The sequence below is a fragment of the Oncorhynchus nerka genome, linkage group LG11 (genome assembly GCF_034236695.1).
Source record: "Oncorhynchus nerka isolate Pitt River linkage group LG11, Oner_Uvic_2.0, whole genome shotgun sequence".
Taxonomy (NCBI): Eukaryota; Metazoa; Chordata; class Actinopteri; order Salmoniformes; family Salmonidae; genus Oncorhynchus; species Oncorhynchus nerka.
Window position 1 is genome coordinate 46,585,369 of NC_088406.1, and position 13,808 is coordinate 46,599,176.

A 13,808-nucleotide genomic window follows, 5' to 3' on the forward strand; every position below is an offset into this window, starting at 1 on the left:
TCTTCACTTTATTTATTTATTAATTCATATAATATGTATATCTTTCTTCTATACAGGTTTATTTCCCAATACAATCTTTAACAGACATACATAGATCATACATTATATAGGCTCGAGAGGTACGAGGGAGTGGTTTTATCATCTTCATTGGATATTTTGGAGAGGAACAAGACAAGGTCACATCGCAGACGCAAGCTGAAGCACAGGTTACACACACTGGCATGAACACACAGGTTACACACACACAGGTTACACACACTGGCATGAACACACAGGTTACACACACTGGCATGAACACACAGGTTACACACACTGGCATGCACACACAGGTTACACACACACAGGTTACACACACTGGCATGAACACACAGGTTACACACACTGGCATGCACACACAGGTTACACACACACAGGTTACACACACTGACAAAGTTGACAGAGTATGACACTGCTACTTCAGTTCATAATGTACACACACATGCACGCTGACACACACACACACACGTGTATACACGCACACTCATGTATGCACGCTCACAAGGTATGCACGCTTAGACACACGTACCCAAATCCCCAGTTAAAATACTATTTGAAATCGTTTCAAATACTTCAGATTTGATTGAGCCTGCCTGGTTCAACGGAACCAATAGAACAGTCGCAATCCTGCAAAACCCGCCCATCTGGCACGAGGCAGGCTAAAACAAACCCCGCCCATCTGACACGAGGCAGGCTAAAACAAACCCCGCCCATCTGGCACGAGGCAGGCTAAAACAAACCCCGCCCATCTGGCACTAGGCAGGCCAAAGAAAACACAAAGTACTTGAAAGATTCCCTATAGTATTTGCACCCTGGTCTGATGCACACACAAACATAATCCATTCAAGAGAGTAGACAAGTATTCACAGAACAAAGAGACACATACCGACACCAAGACTCACTTAATACACACGTCATACTACGACTCCCATTCCAACACACAACAGACTATTTGGTCGAAAGTAAAGGCCGATACCTGTTTTTAGACACATCCTTGAAGACTGAGAGACGGAGATGAAGGAGATGAACATAGTTGTGTTCAATACTGGGTTCCCGATCTAGGCAGTTAGCGTGGAAATGGTGTTTTACATATTAAGAAACTAAATCAAACTAAAATCAGCATGTCCGTTTATAGTAAATGAGATAAACAAACACACGAGCGTATAGATTTGACAGCAATAATAATTATTTAAAAAAAACATACATCTTACATTGCGATAATATTAACCCCCTCCTTCTGATCTGCACAGGGCCTGCGCATGTGCGCACCAGAGCCTTCCATACGGCAGCTAAAGAAGTGGCTACCTTACAGAGCATAATCAGTACTGCAGTGCGTCATGGAGACGCTCTGACACTCATCATCAAGGCCCTTCATAGGTTCAGCCATTCCATTCAGAAACACTGACAAGCTCCCACCAAGTCCTCCTAAAACAGCTCACATCTGGAAATACCTGTAGAAATATCCATGGAATATTTGGTTTCATAGAGAAGCTTAAAAAAGATACCTGCATTTTGCAATCAATGCCCAGCTAAACATCTGAAAGCAGAACTCATGAAACAAGGATATAACGTCGAACGAAGCCGCGAGATGAGATGTTTGCTCGTGATATAAACATTGTTTCGTGGACCTGACAGATCAGAGACAAGGAAGCGTGTATGTTTATGCCTCATACTGTGTGGATGGATTCCAATTGTAATGGACAGGTATAGACTTGAAAGGCAACATTACGCTTCAATAACAGTACACATGCCATTGTGCTGTGGCATCTAAAAAACCTCTGTCTGGTTGAAATGCTCTGACCAGCGTGGCCCAGTATGAAACCAGTGACGACATTAGCCGCTAACAGAATGAGCCAGGAGGGAGACGACGGAGGAGGGGTGTGGGATGCTGCAGACAGTGTGGCCCAGCGCCCCCACCTCAGCCCTGGGGTAAGTGGGATAAACAGGGTGCCTCTGTGCTTCGGTAGTCTGCTGTGGGGGTTCTGGAGGAGAAGTGTGGGGGGGGGCTTGGGTGAACCCTCCCCGTCCTGCAGTTGTGCTCTATGTCCAGCAGAGGGTGGTGTAGTCAGACGGCGTGGGTGATGATAATGTCACTGTGAGGCCCACTGGGTACAGGGGTGATGCCATTCAGGAGACGCTGAGGGATAAGGAAGGGAGGAAGGGCAGGACAGAGAAGAGAGGGGTAGGAGGGGACACCAGAGTTATTTAATCTAAGCCACTGTCATTGAGGGTTGGGTTCACCTTGTAACACTAGAAGTTTTCGTGTGGAATCTTTGGCACGTTGGCTGTTAGCCTATCCAGCACAGTGTCAAAGCTATCGAGCGAGACACTCCTTTCCTCGGATTGGTTATTGCACAGTCGCTCCACTCATAAGGACTTTCCTGCGTCTGCTTCCATTGAAAGTGACAGATTTCTGGTAGTCTGAGCGCAAGAAGTGGTGCCTGGTAAAACTGTGGCGTAACCCGACAGATCGTTGTTATTGAGCGCTGTCACACAGACTTCATGTCATCCTGACCTCCTTTGATCCGTCTGTCTACACTCACTGGCCGCAGCGGCAGGTTAGGCATACAACGCTCACACACGTAACACACACACACACACTAACACAGATGTACGACCAGAACACACACGTAACACACACACACACACTAACACAAATGTACGACCAGAACACACACGTAACACACACACACACCCCTCTGCTGACACTGTCTTTCAGTCCCATTGTGCGGTGAGGCACTGGGGCAAACACTGGGCTTATTGGATGACAGGTTCATCAAAGGCAGGGAGAGGAGGGAGGGAGGTGCTGTGTGTACAAGGCTGTTTGATGTTGGTCTGGCTTCTCAAACAAGGAGCTGTTTTCTGGCTTGGCAACGTGACAGTGTGCAGGTGCTGCGGTGTCTGTTGCTTGTCTATGTTAGCGTGTGTGTTTGTGTGTGTTTTGTGCTTGCACGCGCGAGTGTCTGAACCGTATGTTCTGGAAGCCGTGGTGGCTTGTATTCCTACTCTCTGCATCTCTCCCTTTGATTGTGTTCTCTGTTAGTAGGATGGAAGGGGGACTGGAGGGGGACTGGAGGGGGAGAGGCCCTCACCAAGCCCTCTGGAGGCTCTTACCTGTTTAAAGGTCCCTTTGGCAGTGAGCAGGTGGTACACCATGTAGGCTGGTACACAGATGAAGGAGGACACTCCGATGCAGTAGCCCAGAACTGTGGTCCAGGGTGGGTAGATGTAGTCAAACAACTTGACCTCCGGGGGGAACGCCAGGAAACTGACAATGATGAACTGAGGAGAGATGAGACATAGATGTGGTTGTGTTTCGAATAGGAATATAGTGCCAGTGTTTGTGTGTCTGTGTGTGAAGGGGGGGGGCTCACCAGTAGGAAGATGGGGCAGATGGCTACCCAGCACACCCTCCAGAATAGTCCAGGGGAGAAGCCCAGCATCATATTGACATCAGCGCAGAAACGACTGGTGCCTGACACAGACACACAATGAAACACACACTTTAGTCTCAATATGGAATAGAAATCAATCAATCAATCCAGTGTCTTCATTGTCCCAAATTAGAAATGTCTAGTGCAGACAGTCTAGGGCAGACAGTCTAGTTCAGACAGTCTAGGGCAGACAGTCTAGGGCAGACAGTCTAGGGCAGACAGGCTACAAACCAATCACAAACACACATCCCTTAAATCAACAACAAACAAAAAAAGCTGAATCCAAAGAATGTCAGACTATGTGAGCCTTGTCAACAATATCATTGTCAGCCGTTTACCGTAGAACCAGGAAACAGCGATGACTTCTAGGAAGACCACAGTGATGACAGCAGGTCCTGTGGCGTACTCCTCAAACAGTTTCACCACAAACGCACCTCCCTAAAACAGATTTCCAGAGAAACGCATGGGTGTTGGGAAACAAGCCACAGAGACAAAAGAGACAAAAGCTATAGAGATATTTATACAGTATATACTGCTGATGTTCCACCGGAGCTTATTTTCGACTTGTTTCCCGAGTGGGAGTGAGGCTGCGTGGGAGTGGGAGTGAGGCTGCGTGGGAGTGGGACCGAGGCTGCGTGGGACCGAGGCTGCTTGGGAGTGGGACCGAGGCTGGGTGGGAGTGAGAACAAGGCTGGGTGGGAGTGGGACCGAGGCTGCGTGGGAGTGGGCCCGAGGCCGAGTGGGAGTGGGTTCGAGGCCAGGTGGTAGTGGGACCGAGGCTGCGTGGGAGTGGGCCCGAGGCCGAGTGGGAGTGGGACCGAGGCCGAGTGGGAGTGGGACCAAGGCGGGTGGAGTGGGACCGAGGCTGGGTGGAGTGGGACCGAGGCTGGGTGGAGTGGGACCGAGGCTGGGTGGGAGTGGTATTGAGGTTGAGTGGGGCTGCGTGGGAGTGGGACGAGGCTGCGTGGGAGTGGGACAGAGGCTGAGTGGGAGTGGGACCGAGGTGGGTGGAGTGAGACCGAGGCTGAGTAGGAGTGGGACCGAGGCTGAGTGGGACCGAGGCTGTGTTTGAGTGGGACCGAGGCTGGGTGGGAGTGGGACTGAGACTGGGTGGGAGTGGGACTGAGCCTGCGTGGGAGTGGGACAGAGGCTGCGTGGGAGTGGGACCGAGGCTGGGTGGGAGTGGGAACAAGGCTGGGTGGGAGTGGGACCGAGGCTGCGTGGGAGTGGGACCGAGGCTGCTTGGGAGTGGGAACAAGGCTGGGTGGGAGTGGGACCGAGGCTGGGTGGGAGTGGGACTGAGGCTGGGTGGGAGTGGGACTGAGGCTGGGTGGGAATGGGACTGAGGCTGGGTGGGAGTGGGACTGAGGCTGGGTGGGAGTGGGAGTGGGAGTGGGAGCGGGACCAAAGCTGGGTCGGAGTGGGACTGAGGCTGGGTGGGAATGGGACAGAGGCTAAGTGGGAGTGGGACAGAGGCTAAGTGGGAGTGGGACCGAGGCGGGTGGGAGTGGGACCAAGGCTGAGTAGGAGTAGGACCGAGGCCACGTGGGAGTGGGACAGAGGCCGAGTGGGACAGAGGCCGCGTGGGAGTGGGACCAAAGCCGAGTGGGAGTGGGTTCGAGGCCGAGTGGGAGTGGGTTCGAGGCCAGGTGGTAGTGGGACCGAGGCTGCGTGGGAGTGGGCCCGAGGCCGAGTGGGAGTGGGACCAAGGCGGGTGGAGTGGGACCGAGGCTGGGTGGAGTGGGACCGAGGCTGGGTGGGAGTGGTATTGAGGTTGAGTGGGGCTGCGTGGGAGTGGGACAGAGGCTGAGTGGGAGTGGGACCGAGGTGGGTGGGAGTGGGTTCGAGGCCAGATGGGAGTGGGACCGAGGCCGCGTGGGAGTGGGACCGAGGCCGAGTTGGAGTGGGACCGAGGCTGAGTTGGAGTGGGACCGAGGCCGAGTGGGAGTGGGACCGAGGCTGAGTGGGGCTGCGTGGGAGCGGGACTGAGGCTGCGTGGGAGTGGGACCAAGGCTGGGTGGAGTGGGACAGAGATGATTGGGAGAGGGACCGAGGCTGCGTGGGAGTGGGACCAAGGCTGGGTGGGAGTGGGACCGAGGCTCCGTGGGAGTTGGACCGAGGCTTGGTGGGAGAGGGACCGAGGCCGAGTGGGAGAGGGACCGAGGCAGAGTGGGAAAGGGACCGAGGCCAAGTGGGAGTGGGACCGATGCCGAGTGGGACCGAGGCCACATGGGAGTGGGGCCGAGGCCACGTGGGAGTGGGGCCGAGGCCGCGTGGGAGTGGGACCGATGCCGCGTGGGAGTGGGACGGAGGCCGAGTGGGAAAGGGACCGAGGCCGAGTGGGAGTGGGACCGATGCCGCGTGGGAGTGGGACCGAGGCCGCGTGGGAGTGGTACCGAGGCCGCATTGGAGTGGGACCGAGAGCGCGTGACAGTGGGACCGAGGCTGAGTGGGAAAGGGACCGAGGTTGAGTGGGAGAGGGACCGAGCCCGGTTGGGAGCGGGACCGAGGTTGCGTGGTAGTGGGACCGAGGCTGAGTGTGAAAGGGACCGAAGCTGAGTGAGAGAAGGACCGAGGCTGAGTGGGAGAGGGACCGAGGCTGCGTGGGAGTGGGACCGAGGCTAGGTAGAGTGGGACAGACTGGGTGGGAGTGGGACTGAGCCTGCGTGGGAGTGGGACAGAGGCTGCGTGGGAGTGGGACAGAGGCAGAGTGGGAGTGGGACCGAGGCTGAGTGGGCCCGAGGACCGAGACCACGTGGAGTGGGACAGAGGCCGAGTGGGACAGAAACCAAGTGGGACAGAGACTGCGTGGGAGTGGGACCAAGGCCAAGTGGGAGTGGGACCGAGGCCGAGTGGGAGTGGGTTCGAGGCCAGGTGGGAGTGGGACCGAGGCCGCCTGGGAGTGGGACCGAGGCCGAGTTGGAGTGGGACCGAGGCCGAGTTGGAGTGGGACCGAGGCCGAGTGGGAGTGGGACCGAGGCTGAGTGGGGCTGCGTGGGAGCGGGACTGAGGCTGCGTGGGAGTGGGACCAAGGCTGGGTGGAGTGGGACAGAGATGATTGGGAGAGGGACCGAGGCTGCGTGGGAGTGGGACCAAGGCTGGGTGGGAGTGGGACCGAGGCTCCGTGGGAGTTGGACCGAGGCTTGGTGGGAGAGGGACCGAGGCCGAGTGGGAGAGGGACCGAGGCAGAGTGGGAAAGGGACCGAGGCCGAGTGGGACCGATGCCGAGTGTGACCGAGGCCACATGGGAGTGGGGCCGAGGCCACGTGGGAGTGGGGCCGAGGCCGCGTGGGAGTGGGACCGATGCCGCGTGGGAGTGGGACGGAGGCCGAGTGGGAAAGGGACCGAGGCCGAGTGGGAGTGGGACCGAGGCCGAGTGGGAGTGGGACCGATGCCGCGTGGGAGTGGGACCGAGGCCGCGTGGGAGTGGTACCGAGGCCGCATTGGAGTGGGACCGAGAGTGCGTGAGAGTGGGACCGAGGCCGAGTGGGAGTGGGTCCGAGGCCAGGTTGGAGTGGGACCGAGGCTGAGTGGGAAAGGGACTGAGGTTGAGTGGGAGAGGGACCGAGCCCGGTTGGGAGCGGGACCGAGGCTGCGTGGGAGTGGGACCGAGGCTGCGTGGTAGTGGGACCGAGGCTGAGTGTGAAAGGGACCGAGGTTGAGTGAGAGAAGGACCGAGGCTGAGTGGGAGAGGGACCGAGGCTGCGAGGGAGTGGGACCGAGGCTAGGTAGAGTGGAGACTCACGTAGGTGAGGGTGGAGAGCGCTCCCAGGTAGCAGACACACACCAGACCCAGGACAAACAACTCCCTCCTCCTAGACAACAATTGGGGGAACTCATCCAGCATGGCTGTGATCACCCCCTCCAGACCGGCAAACTACACAGGGAGACAAGATGGGAGAGACATTAAATTGAAATTTAATTGAGAGGGAGAGAGAAGGAGTAGGAGCCAGTAGATGAGTAACTCAGAGGAGTAACTCAGAGGAGAGAGAGAGAGAGAGAGAGAGAGAGAGAGAGAGAGAGAGAGAGAGAGAGAGAATCTCTATAAACAGGCAAACCCAGACAGAAAGACACAAACTGTCCCTTATGCATAACAATAAGTTCTGTTGACAGTACACCCCCCCCCCACCACCACCCACACTCAGAGCCTGGCTGAATACACACTCAACACACTCAATAAACTAGTACACATAATAGAAGTACATTTATGTAAGAAAGGAGAACTGATCAAAAACAGACTTTAATCGATTTGAAAACCAGTCTAATAATTCTGTGTGCATACTGTGTGTGTGTGTGTGCCACTGACCGTGCTGTCCAGCCCCAGCATGATGATCATGAGGAAGAAGATGATGGCGAAGAAGGTGGCAGCGGGCATGTTGGCGATGGCTTCAGCATAGATGATGAACAGCAGACTGGGACCTGGCAGAAGACAGACAGTCAACACGTTAGGAAAGGGAACACACACACACACACACACAAACACACACACACACACACACACACACACGCATGGTGGAAATGTAGCATCTTAACTGTCCTCTTTCATGTTTGAAACCACTTAAGGCATCGTAATTATTTCCATACGGGTCCCTGAGGATGTTATATATGGTGTTGGGCCTTGATCAAAAAGGAATAGTGAGCACTTAGTCCTGTCTTGATGGAGGCGAGAGTAACTAGAACCGTAGCAGATAATTTGTTATGTCCTCTCTTTGAACTCTCTTTCTTACCTTAGGACTCTCCACGGTCTGGTCTGTACTCACTTGCCAGATGTCTGACCTCATATAACCTCTGAACTATCTGGGCCTGTGTTCCCAAAGCGTCTCAGAGTAGGAGTGCTGGATCTAGGATCTGGTCACCCACTCCTACTTTCTAGCAAAGAGCAATTTCTCAAACAAGAATTTAGCAAGGACTGTCTGGGAGTGGTCTGAGTGGGGAGGGGAAAACTGAAAACTAGCTGTTATTGGTAGAGGTTTGGTGCTCTTTCTTATTGGTGATGTCAACATGGAAGGCCAAACCTCTATCCCAGCAGAACAGGCAGAAATTTCAGGAGCTCTTTTCAAACAGCTCCTACACTAAAAGGGCATTATCATCCTTTTCACTATTTCACAGTATTATACCAACCTCATAGTGTGGAAATATATATAAAACACAGCAAAATCATGTTTTTGACTGCACTGGGCCTTTAAGATCATATTGAATAAGATTACAAGCGAAGGAAGAGGACACCTGATCCTAGATCAGCACTCCTACTCTGAGACTCTTATGAATATGGGCCCTGATGTCAAATAAATAAATCGTACAACAACTGCTACATATGAAAAGTCGATTTTCAATTTGGGATTTGATTGATTTACCAGCATCCTTGGCTACGGTCTCCACGCCTATTTTGCGCATCTCAGCCATGTAGCCGAGCACAGTAAAGATGACAAACCCAGAGAGGAAACTGGTCAGGCAGTTCACCGAGCTGGTCACCAACGCATCCCTGAGAGAGGGGGATAAAGGGATGGTGAGAGGGGAAGAGAAAAGGAGGGAGGTAGAGAGAGAGGGAGAAAGATAGAGACAGAAAGAGGGTGATAGGAGAAGAGAGAGGATTAACAACAAGTCACAGGCAACATAAATACATTTCACATGGCAGGTTCATAAACAGATTGTACTGTATCAAGAGAAATGGAGTCTGACTTGTAGCAGTTGTTGTGAAAGGGGTTGTAGCTGGCAAAGGCCAGGAGCACCCCAAAACCTGGCCCCAGAGAGAAGAAGATCTGAGCTGCAGCATCAATCCATACCTGTGAGAGAGAGGGGGAGAGAGAGAGGAGAGAGGGAGGGAGAGGAGAGAGGGAGAGAGAGGAAAGAGGGAGAGAGAAAGGGAGAGAAATAGGGAAAGAGAGAGGGAGAGTTAAAGGGAGGGGGAGAGAGAGTGAGGGGAGAGGTAGAGGAGGGGTGGGGGGAGAGAGGGGGAGAGAGAAGGAGAGAGAGGGAGAGAGATGGAGAGAGAGAGGGGGAGAGAGGGAGTGAGAGAGGGGGAAGAGGGAGAAGGAGAGAGAGAGAGAGAGAGAGCGGGGGAGAGAGAGAGGGGCGAGAAGGAGATGGGGAGGGAGAGAGAGAGGGCAAGATGGGGGGCGAGAGAAAAGGGAGAGGGGGAGGGAGAGAGGAAAGGGAGAGGGGGAGAGAGATGGACAGTTAAAGGGAGGGGAGAGAGTGAGGGGGAGAGAGAAAGAGAGCGGGAGAGAGGGGGAGAGGGAGAGAGGGGGGAGAAGAGGGGAGCGAGAGGGAGAGAGAGAAAAGGGAGATGGGGAGAGAGAGAGGGGGAGAGAGAGGAGGGGAGTGAGAGGAAGAGATAGGGCGAGAGAGGGGGGAGAGTGGGAGAAAGAAAGGGGAGAGGGGGAGAGAGAAAGGGGAGAGAGAGAGGGGGAGAGAGAGGGGGAGAGGGAGAGAGAGAGAGAGAGAGAGAGAGGGAGAGGGAGAGAGAAAGGGAGAGAAATAGGGAAAGAGAGAGGGAGAGTTAAAGGGAGGGGGAGAGAGAGAGTGAGGGAGAGGTAGAGGGGTGGGGGAGAGAGGGGAGAGAGAAGGAGAGAGAGAGGGAGAGAGAGGAGAGAGAGAGGGGAAGAGGGGAGAAGGAGAGAGAGCGGGGGAGAGAGAGTGAGGGGAGAGGTAGAGAGGGGTGGGGGGAGAGAGGGGAGAGAGAAGGAGAGAGAGAGGGAGAGAGATGGAGAGTTAAAGGGAGGGGGAGAGAGTGAGGGGGAGAGAGAAAGAGAGCGGGGAGAGAGGGGGAGAGGGCGAGAGGGGGGAGAGGGAGAGGGGTGAGAGGGGAGCGAGAGGGAGAGAGAGAGAAAAGGGAGATGGTGAGAGAGAGAGGGGGAGAGAGAGGAGGGAGTGAGAGGAAGAGATAGGGCGAGAGAGGGGGGAGAGTGGGAGAAAGAAAGGGAGAGGGGGAGAGAGAAAGGGGGAGAGAGAGAGGGGGGAGAGAGAGAGAGAGAGAGAGAGAGAGAGAGAGAGGAGAGAGGGGGAGGAGAGAGAGGGGGGGAGAGGGAGAGTGTGAGAGGCAAACTAGAGATTAGGAAGACATCAGGCAGAAAGATTCGGTGTCAGCATGTTGTATGATGACACAAGATTGGCTGGAAACCTACACCAATAGTTGGCTAACTCACTGTGGTGCTGAGTAGTTTCCCCAATCAGGTTTGAGGTAGAAGACCACGCCCCTCCAGGCCCCGGGCAGAGTGGCCCCACGAACAAGCAGCACCAGCAAGACAAGGTAGGGGAAGGTGGCTGTCACCCACACCACCTGAGAGAGAAGGGGGAGCGAGAGAGAGAGAGAGAGAGAAGGGTGGGGGGAGAGAGGGGGGGAGCGAGAGAGAGAGAGAGAGAAGGGTGGGGGAGAGAGAGGGGGAGCGAGAGAGAGAGAGAGAGAGAGAAGGGTGGGGGAGAGAGAGAGAGAGGGGGTGGGGGGAGAGAGAGAGAGAGGGTGGGGGGAGGGAGAGAGACAGGGGTGGGTGGGGGAGTGAGAGAGAGGGGGAGGGAGGGAGCGAGAGAGAGAGGGGGTGGGGGGAGAGAGGGGGGGAGAGAGAGAGAGAGAGAGAGAGAGAGAGAGAGAGAGGATGGGTGGGGGAGAGGGAAAGAGAGGGAAAGAGAGGGAAAGAGAGAGGTAGAGAGAGAGGGAAAGAGAGATGGGCACGTATGAATAAAAGACATCAGTGAGAAACAGATTTCACAGTATTTACCGACTATCATCTACTGTTTGTCCATCCCTCTGCTCACCTTGCCAGAGGTCTTGACTCCCTTCCAGATGCTGAAGTAGACGATGGTGAAGATGAACAGGAGGCAGAGAGCCAGCTGCCAACTCACACTGCCTAGCTGGTGCAGACCTGGAGACAGGTGTACCTGCAGTACCTGACGCCTATACGGAACAGAGAGGGATGAGCAAAATGGATGAAGAGAGGAGGGTAAAGAGAGAGGGGGATGAGGCGAGGAGAGGGATGAGAGGTTAAAGAGGGATCAGGGGAGAGGGATGAGGAGAGGGAGGGGTGAGAGAGAGGGATGGGGAGAAGGGGGTCCAATCAGGGAGAGGAGAGGAGATGGGAGATGGGGGAGGGGGAGATGGGGAGAGGGGGAAAGAAGGTTGAGAAGAGGGGATGGAGAGATGGGGAGAGGGAGATGGGGGGAGGGGGAGATGGGGAGAAAGAAGGTTGAGAAGAGGGGATGGAGAGATGGAGAGAGTGGAGATGGGGGAGGGGGAAAAGGTTAAGAAGAGGGGATGGAGAGATGGGGAGAGTGGAGATGGATGGAGGGGGAGATGGGGAGATGGGGAGAGGGGGAAAGAAGGTTGAGAAGAGGGATGGAGAGATGGGGAGAGGGGGAGATGGGGAGATGGGGGAAAGAAGGTTGAGAAGAGGGGATGGAGAGATGGGGAGAGGAGATGGGGGGAGGGGGAGATGGGGAGAAAGAAGGTTGAGAAGAGGGGATGGAGAGATGGAGAGAGTGGGAGATGGGGGAGGGGGAAAAGGTTAAGAAGAGGTGATGGAGAGATGGGGAGAGTGGGAGATGGGGGAGGGGGGAAAGAAGGTTGAGAAGAGGGGATGGAGAGATGGGGGGAGGGGGGGAAAGAAGGTTGAGAAGAGGGGATGTAGAGATGGGGAGAAGGAGATGGGGAGAGGGGAGAGGGGAGATGGGGAGAGGGGGGAAAGAAGGTTGAGAAGAGGGGATGTAGAGATGGGGAGAGGGGAGAGATGGGGGAGATGGGGAGAGGGGGGGAAAAAGGTTGAGAAGAGGGGATGTAGAGATGGGAGAGGAGGAGATGGGGAGATGGGGAGATGGGGAGATGGGGGAAAGAAGTTTGAGAAGAGGGGATGTAGAAATGGGAGATGGGAGATGGGGGGAGGGGGAGATGGGGAGAGGGGAGATGGGGGAGGGGGGAAGGTTGAGAAGAGGGGATGGAGAGATGGGAGAGAGGGAGATGGGGGGAGATGGGGAGAGGGGAGATGGGGAGAGGGAAAGAAGGTTGAGATGAGGGGATGGAGAGATGGAGAGAGTGGGAGATGGGGGAGGGGGAGAGGGGGAGGGGGAGAGGGGAAAGAAGGTTGAGAAGAGGGATGGAGAGATGGGGAGAGGGGAGATGGGGGGGGAGATGGGGAGAAAGAAGGTTGAGAAGAGGGGATGGAGAGATGGAGAAGTGGGAGATGGGGGAGGGGGGGAAAAGGTTAAGAAGAGGGATGGAGAGATGGGGAGAGTGGAGATGGGGGGGAGGGGAGATGGGGAGATGGGGAGAGGGGAAAGAAGGTTGAGAAGAGGGGATGGAGAGATGGGGAGAGATGGGGAGATGGGGGAAAGAAGGTTGAGAAGAGGGGATGGAGAGATGGGGAGAGGGGAGATGGGGGAGGGGGAGATGGGGAGAAAAGAAGGTTGAGAAGAGGGGATGGAGAGATGGAGAGAGTGGGAGATGGGGGAGGGGAAAAAGGTTAAGAAGAGGTGATGGAGAGATGGGGAGAGTGGGAGATGGGGAGAGGGGGAAGAAGGTTGAGAAGAGGGGGATGGAGAGATGGGGAGAGGGGGGAGATGGGGGGAGGGGGAAAGAAGGTTGAGAAGAGGGGATGTAGAGATGGGGAGAAGGGAGATGGGGAGAGGGGAGAGGGGAGATGGGAGAGGGGGAAAGAAGGTTGAGAAGAGGGGATGTAGAGATGGGGAGAGGGAGAGATGGGGAGATGGGGAGAGGGGGAAAAGAAGGTTGAGAAGAGGGGATGTAGAGATGGGGAGAGGAGGAGATGGGGAGATGGGGAGAGTGGGAGAGGGGAGATGGGAAGATGGGGAAAGAAGGTTGAGAAGAGGGATGTAGAAATGGGGAGATGGGAGATGGGGGAGGGAGATGGGGAGAGGGAGATGGGGGGAGGGGGGAAAGAAGGTTGAGAAGAGGGGATGGAGAGATGGGGAGAGGGAGATGGGGGAGGGGGAGATGGGGGAGAGGAGATGGGGAGAGGGGGAAAGAAGGTTGAGATGAGGGGATGGAGAGATGGAGAGAGTGGGAGATGGGGGAGGGGAGAGGGGAGAGGGGAAAGAAGGTTGAGAAGAGGGGATGGAGAGATGGGAGAGTGGGAGATGGGGGAGGGGGAAAGAAGGTTGAGAAGAGGGGATGGAGAGATGGGGAGAGGGGGGAGATGGGGGAGGGGGAAAGAAGGTTGAGAAGAGGGGATGTAGAGATGGGGAGAAGGGAGATGGGGAGAGGGAGATGGGGAGAGGGGGAAAGAAGGTTGAGAAGAGGGGATGTAGAGATGGGGAGAGATGGGGAGAGATGGGGAGATGGGGGAGAGGGGGGAAAGAAGGTTGAGAAGAGGGGATGTAGAGATGGGGAGA

The 13,808-nt window shown here is 55.4% G+C and overlaps 1 pseudogene; it reads right to left on the minus strand.

The window, feature by feature from the left end:
* Nucleotides 1-13,808, minus strand: part of LOC115137813 (sodium-dependent serotonin transporter-like) — a 40,542-nt pseudogene continuing 26,734 nt past the window's right edge.